Source organism: Mauremys mutica, chromosome 14 (genome assembly GCF_020497125.1).
Source record: "Mauremys mutica isolate MM-2020 ecotype Southern chromosome 14, ASM2049712v1, whole genome shotgun sequence".
Lineage (NCBI taxonomy): Eukaryota > Metazoa > Chordata > Testudines > Geoemydidae > Mauremys > Mauremys mutica.
The window spans coordinates 11,962,739-11,967,555 of NC_059085.1; the positions used below are offsets into that span (position 1 = coordinate 11,962,739).

Genomic DNA, 4,817 nt, shown 5'->3' on the forward strand with positions numbered 1-4,817 from the left:
CTGGAATGGTAGGTTTTAATACCTAACAGAAATTGAAAGTGTCTCACTACTAGGGAGAGGAGCAGTAATTTGTTTTGAAAACGCTGGGAAATACAGGACATTGAGCTTTATGTACAAGCTATTTGCATCTTGTATGCTGTTTTGCAGGGGACTTGTTGTGTGCAAGGTGGGGAGGAGTGCAACAGATAAGAGACATGTGCTGTCCAAGAATAAAGTGACCAGAAGAGATTTTAAGATACGTATATACATGCAATTTTATTGGTTTAAGTAGCTATGCTCACATCACAAACACTGACTGTATTTGGACAAATATACAAAATGCACAATAAGGTTATTTTCACGTCACCAAATATACAGATCATTGTCAGGAAGGGAAGTTGCATACATTATTCACCCACGAAAGCTCATGCTGCAAAACATCTGTTAGTCTATAAGGTGCCACAGGATTCTTTGCTGCTTTTACAGAACCAGACTAACACGGCTCCCCCTCCGATACTTGACATTATTTGCAGCAGCTGCATTTGGTGGAAGGTTGTCCTTTGCAGATACAGCCTTGGGCACACTTGGCGCATCCAGGTGGGCAACAGGAACAACAGCCTGACAAGGAATAAAAACAAAAACCAACAAAGCAGTGTCAGAATTTGTCAAAGCCAAACAGCGACCCTACCCTGGAGCGGTGCGTGTGGCAGGCTGAGATAGACCAAATAAGCATCCACAGCCAAGGCTACATCAGAACCCCTATGGGAGTTTTGCTCTGAGGGTAAATGAGAACCTAACCATAGTCTAACTTGGAGACCCCAATCCCATAGTTCTTATTCAAGCCAAACTCCTGTTGATTTCAATAGGAATTTTATCTAAACAAGGACTACGGAGTTGAGCCCTTAACTGTTGCATTCACTGGGGGAAACCATGTAGAGCAATATGGGGAATCACTGCTATTTCTGCCTTCTGCTCCTCTTCCCAGGTATGCCACAACCCCTCTCTATTCTATTCTCACCATCTCCAGTTTAGTCTATTCATCTCCCTATTCCAGATGCACAATTTAAAACACCCATCTCCTGGGGTATATCTTGGCTTTAGCATCTTCTCTCCAACCCTCTTCTATTTTGCAGGGTGCCTGTCATGTCCACACCTTGGTCTTTGCAAGGCAGCCGATGTGGACTAATATTTTGAGCAGTTTATCAGCCCCCCTCTCTGCACTTCACTGTGGAGGAGGGGAAGGAATTACTAGGACTTGCAGGGAGCATGGACGTGGCCACAAAGAGAGGCAGACATGGCTCTCATGTCAGTTTCCCTTGTGGAGCTGCTGAAGAGACCACACTGCAGCCCAGATTGCAGTGAGAGCTGAATGAATAAACTGGTAGTGCTGACAGCGCTCTATGGTCTGTAACAATTAAAGAAGGAATTTGTTTGATGTTAGTTTGGAAAAGATTTTTGAAAGGGGCCAAATTCATGGGGGGAGGCGGGGACAAGGACTCATTTGGCTCCCTGTATCAAGCAATGGTTCTGTTAAAACAAAGTTAGAACTGCACATTTTATATATCCAGGGACTGTAAAGATTATAAAACGCTACCCACTAGACTGGTTCCTGAAATCTGCTGAGCTACTCACTTTTCCTGCACGATGTGCATTTACAGTTTGTGCATTTGCAGTTGTTACCACAGGTGCAGGTGCCACCTAAAATGAACAAACAAGGGAAAATATCCCATGAAAACACATTGGGTAGAAGCCAGACAGTTCTCAAAAGTTACATTTCAGGACTCTAACCATCTTTACAAATATCCACACGTTCACACTGCCTTTGAAACTTGCCAATCAGCCCCAGCATCCGAGAGAACTCAGACAGCAGGTGCTATTTTCATTTCTTTGTCTAAGGGAAGTTTAGCAACAGGTCTCCGGGAAGAGTCTATTCCCGATAGGCAACTGACGGCAGAAATGGCCCCCTACCACTGAAAGTCAGTATAAAAGACTCGTTTTTTAAAACGCAGGTTGCTACATTTTTGCTTCCAACTCTGCTCTCCAGTTCAAGGAGAAAACCCAGTAGCTGCTAGTACATTTCTGACAGCTTGGGGGCCTCGGGAGGGTAACTGGACACCTCACAAGGGAGTTTATAGGCTCGAGAACAAACAAGGTGGTGGGAGAGGTGGAGCACACCGGCAACGCCAGGCCACGGAACAGAAACCCCCGCGCTTAGCCAGGAGAATCCGGCCCCGGGCAGAGGAAACGCCCGCCTGCCCTAAGCTGAAAATCCTTCCCAGTCCCTACAACAGGGCGCTGCAGGCAAGTCCCGCCCCGCGGTGAGATCCCGGCGCGGGCAGGTGCGAGCGCGGCCCGGGATCTCTCTGCAGCAGGGCAGGGCAGGGCAGGGGGCTGCGGAGCGGGGTCACTCACCGATCGCACAGGGACAGGCCGGGCGCTCCATTGCTCGCGTGGCTTCAGCCGCCGGCTTTGCAGGGACGCTGGGGACCCAAAGGAGAAGGTGTCAGGGGCGGCGGCCACAGCCCCTTATATAGACAGGCACTGGAGAGGGAGCGGGCGCAAAACCCCCGCCCATTGCGCACGGCTCCGCTCCGGTCCTGGCCCGGGGCACTGCTGAGCCAGGCGCCTTTGCACGGGGGCAGGGCTCCGCTCCGCTCGCGCCGGCCTCCTCCCTCCCGCAGCCAGCGCCAGGTGCGCGCAGCCCTGCGGCCCCTATTGGCACCGGGAGAAACGCGGGCAGGGATGGAGCCCGCCTGCCGCTCACTGGATGCGGGGAGGAGATAGGAGCGCTGGGCTCCTTGCAGAGCGTGTCTGCGTGAGCACAGAGCACTGTGTGCACTCAGCACAGGAATGACACACAGAGCTCCGCATGCACCAGGCTGCAGGGGCTCCGGGCTCCTTCCAGAGGGTGTCTGTATGAGCACAGAGCACTGTGTGCACTCAGCACAGGAATGACACACACAGCTCCGCATGCACCAGGCTGCAGGGGCTCTTGAAATTCTTGGTTCTGTAACCCAGAAGACTGTCTAAGCAGCCGGACTCCCCGAGCTTCTGAATGGACCATGCAGAACAAGAAATACTCTTAGGTAGCTTAATACAATATGTAGGGATCAGACCCTCAAGAGACTGAGCAAGGAATCAATGGTTTTAAATTCCAGATGAGAAATGAGCGCTGGAAATCGCAGCCGAGATGAGTTAGGAGGAGGAGATCGACATCTGGTTTTGTATGCAAGGCTATTAACCTTTAAATTCAAGCGGATCTTTTAAAACTGTGAACAAAAGGAAAGGCCAATATAAAAAAAAGAGAGAGAGTTTTCTATAAAAGAAAAATAACGGCAAAGTAATTATTATTTGTATTATTGCGTGTAGGAGCCCCAGTCATGAACCAGGACCCCGCAGTGCTGGACACTGTACAAAAACACAGCCCTGCCCCAAAGCGTGTAATCCAAGTATAAGACAATAGATACAGACAGACTGAGGGAGGAGAACAAGCAAACAATGAGACAACATTCCTACACTTCCCCCAATGTCTGTCAAAAAGCTCACCAGCACCGGGCATCTTGAAGAGTCCAATCTGAATGGTTTCGTGCTTTCTACCACTTGATAACTAGTTTTCATGGACCAACATGAAGCTCTTATTTTAGAGATTCTTACCAGTATGCAGAAGTTAAATACTAAAACATGGAAACTCAAGGCATGTCCACTTTTTAAAATCAAAACCACATTAGAACTCTTGGATGGCCAAATTATATTCTAAAATGCAGGATTTCAACATTCTCGCATTGAGCCAACAGCATAATGGCTATTCAGACAGTAAGTAAGGAAATGGTTCTGCATTAAGCCTACAGGTAAGTCAACAATCAATACTTCGGTATTACAGTAAAAATGTGACGTACTCTTTAAAATTCCTGCTGGCTTCATCCTTCTCTGTCATGCACAGCTCTCAGCATAAAACAACAACAGAGTATCAAGAGAGGACTGAAATACAACTTATTTTCACAGCTACCAAATAGAGTTACGTTAAGTTTCTAACCCAAATAGTGCTCTAATACTGCATAGAAATGTTTTATTCTGTAACTGCAGGACAGCATACGCCAAAGAAACAAAAGGATAGAATTTCAGAAAGTAAATTAATTTGGCAGTTCAGCAGGTAGAGCAGCAACACTAAACAAACAAACAAAAAACAAGCTACTGTGAATTAAGTGCTTGGATCAGTGACTCTCTCCCCCCACCGCCCCATATAAATAAATAAACTAAAAGGTGAGCAAAAAAAAGTTTTCATCACATACATGAAGTCTGCTATGGTTTGCCAGGCTTATTTTGGTATTGCCTATATGGCCTCATCACAATGGTATCCAGGCAACACAACGTACTGGACCAGTCTGGAAAAACTAGCACCCAAATCAGTGGTAGGATGTTGGACTTCCAGGAAAGGAGGAGTATAACACACCATTCATTCCCTGCTTGTAACAGAATGAATGCCTCAAATCTAGCTTCTATCTTAGATCTCCTATCCAGATGCTGCTGAACCACTGGGGAATCCTCCCTTTTTAAGTGATTCCGTTGTGCGACTGCACAGCATAAAACAATTGATTACTAAGCTTAGAGAGCGGTTTTTCTTTGGAGACATGTTGGGTTAAACCATGTTTTTCAGAAAAAAAATCATTGCGGTTCTTAAGCCAATATGGTGAAACCATGAGAAAGCAGAAGCATACTCCAAGTGATCGTTCTCATCCCCACAGCCTCATTCAATCCACTGCAAGAGAACTCTATCATGCCTTGTCAAGTATACCTTATAGCTCCTGCAAATCCCCTGGCTGAATTTGCCATTTTCTTCC

General features: G+C 47.0%; 1 long non-coding RNA gene across 1 annotated transcript; it reads right to left on the reverse strand.

Annotated features, from left to right (window-relative positions):
* Positions 1-228: 228 nt before the first annotated feature.
* On the reverse strand, positions 229-2,536 carry LOC123349038. Its single transcript, XR_006573335.1, has 3 exons — positions 2,392-2,536; positions 1,612-1,677; positions 229-597 (listed from the first exon to the last, which is right to left on the reverse strand). It is a non-coding gene; the product is annotated as an uncharacterized LOC123349038 (long non-coding RNA).
* Positions 2,537-4,817: the final 2,281 nt, after the last annotated feature.